The sequence below is a fragment of the Myotis davidii genome, unplaced genomic scaffold, assembly GCF_000327345.1.
Source record: "Myotis davidii unplaced genomic scaffold, ASM32734v1 scaffold142, whole genome shotgun sequence".
Taxonomy (NCBI): domain Eukaryota; kingdom Metazoa; phylum Chordata; class Mammalia; order Chiroptera; family Vespertilionidae; genus Myotis; species Myotis davidii.
Window position 1 is genome coordinate 122,550 of NW_006294400.1, and position 2,335 is coordinate 124,884.

The 2,335-nt window shown below is 59.1% G+C and overlaps 1 protein-coding gene across 2 annotated transcripts in view; it reads right to left on the bottom strand.

The window, feature by feature from the left end:
* NTMT1 (N-terminal Xaa-Pro-Lys N-methyltransferase 1) overlaps window positions 1–161 on the bottom strand; it is a 7,115-nt gene extending 6,954 nt beyond the window's left edge. For both annotated transcript variants that reach the window (XM_006768479.2, XM_006768475.2), the window contains exon 1: window positions 18–161. The gene's annotated coding sequence lies outside the window, so the exon portion shown is untranslated. The remainder of the gene's footprint in view (window positions 1–17) is intronic.
* Window positions 162–2,335: the final 2,174 nt, after the last annotated feature.

Below are 2,335 nucleotides of genomic sequence, written 5' to 3' on the forward strand. Positions count from 1 at the left end.
GGTCTCGTGCTACTCACCCCGGGGGCGGCTCCCGGGACCCGAGAGAGGGACGAGGAAGAGAGGGCGGCGCAGCAGCGAAGGCAACAACCGCCTGGATCGGACCAAACCAGGCAGACACCTCGCGGCGCGCTGCCTTTGTCCGCTCACGTCACTTCCGGGTGCCGGGAGGGCGGGGTCGGGCTGGCTCCGCCCCGCGACCGGGTTGCCCCGCCCCGCGGGCTCCGGAGCGAAGCGGACTTCTGTGTTCCAGAGGGAGAAGGGCCACGGCGTTGACCCCCTCCCGCCCACCGGTGCACTGGGAGGGTGTAAGGCCGGACTTTAAAAAGCTAGTATTCTGTGGCTTTCCCATTGGGTTAAAGAGGCGGCACAAAAGCCTTATTCCTCAAATCCCATCCAGAACAATTCACGTCTTAGAATCATATACAGATCCAAAAAGGAAAGAAGAACAAAAGAGAAATAACCTTGGCAGTGCCCAGGGGCTGCCACCCCCAATAAGTAGAATAAGCCCATGAAGCTTCCATTCCAAAAAGATTGCCCTCCCCTAGGTTCCCCCTATAAAATAGAAATTCTTCCAGCGCTCTGAGGCTAGATCTGTGGGATATTGCACGGCAAGCCTTCGGTTTTGCGCTTGCAGCTGCTATAATGACAATATCCATCCTAAGTTCATTTTCCTAAACTGGCCTCCTGGCCTTAAATTGCCAGTTCCTTCCTCGGGGTGTTGCACACAGGAGTTGCTTAAAGTGTGTTTACTCTAATGAAGTGAAAACTACATGGGGGTGCTGAAAACCCCATCTGCGGAGCCCCACACATCTGCCTATGTCCGTATTTGACATCCTCTCTAGAGTACTCAGGGCCGCACACAGGTCGGACGTGGGTCCCCTCCCAACTTCATGTCCCATGTCTCCGAGGGAAGGAGGTACATCCTGGGCACCGTCAGTCTTGTTTGGGGGCAGCTCTGAGGTTAGCTCTTTTAGGGGTGCCTAAAAATCCACTCCTTCTTCACTTCCTGTCAACAGAAGAGCAAGTCCTTACGCTACACACGGACTCCAGGTCTGGCCAGCCCCCTGACCTCAAAGCCTCTTGCATGTCTGAATTCCCAAACCTGGAGCCAGTGTTTACAGCAGGCAAGGGCTGGAGGGCGCCTTGGACATCGTCTAGTCAGCCTGATGCTGCTCATCCGTTATAAAAACAACTCACATACCATTAAAATAAGTAAAAATATATTACCTTCCCTCCTCCATACCCTACCTCCCCAAGGAGGTGTGCCCTTCCATCCAGGGCTGAGGCGTATTTGCAGGCATAGAACACAGTCTCCAGGCAGACACCTGATCGTTTATTACCAAGTGGTTTTCTTTTCATTTCCAAATTGTAAGATTACACCATGCCAGTGAAATTACGGGCCCACGCTCAGATTTCACAAATCGTGCTTGTACCCTGGAGTCCATTTTACGGGGGAGCCTGACCAAGGACGCTTGTCCCGCACGGCGCAGCGCACGGACGCGGAGCATGGGCTCCAGCTGAGTCTCTTCGCTTCCAGGCCGCTGCCCTGGCGCTGCCAGCCTTCCACCGGAAGTTCTGCTGGGCCACCAGCCCCAACATGACCCACCTGGGCCTCCTGGGCCTGGAGGGGGCAATCCCCGGCCCTCCGTTCCTGACTGGGGCCTGGCTGCCCTGGTCCGAGTTCCACGCCCCCCCCCATCCCCCCCTCCCCCGTGACTGCAGCCTTGGCGCCCTGAGCACAACAGCCCCGCCCTCTGTGCCCAGGCCTCGGTGGCCACTGCTCCTCACAGGGCCTCGGGTGAGGGGCGGATCACAATGACCCCAAGAGGCCCTGGAGGCCGCAGGGAGGGGCCAACGGTGGGGCCAGGCGGGGAAGATGGGCTCTCCCAAGCTCCAGCCACCTGCAGGGGGCGCTAAACTCCCTGGGACCTTCTCTGGCCCCGACCCGAAGCCCCACTAGGTGCGCGTGCCTCTAGGAGCCAGCGCAGAGCCGACAGCATCTGGGAGGGAGGTGGGGTAGGGAGGAGGCAGGCGGGCTTCTGTCTCCCGAAGGGAGAGTTTGTTAACAATACGTCTTGGCCCCACCGCGAACCTACTGGATCAGAACCCGGGCAGCTGTATTTTCCAAAGCTCCCCACCCGGGGGCGGGGTGGCTGGGGCCCAGCAAGAGACAGGTGCCTCCTTTGGAGCTGGTTCCGTCTCCTGATTCCCAGCAGGGCGAGCGCTGGGAGCGGCCACAGCCGGGGCCACCCCGTTCCGCACGCAGCGGGCGCGCTCCAGGTTACAGCCTGATCGGCACCTTGTGAGGCTGAGACTGGATCCTAGACACTAAGCC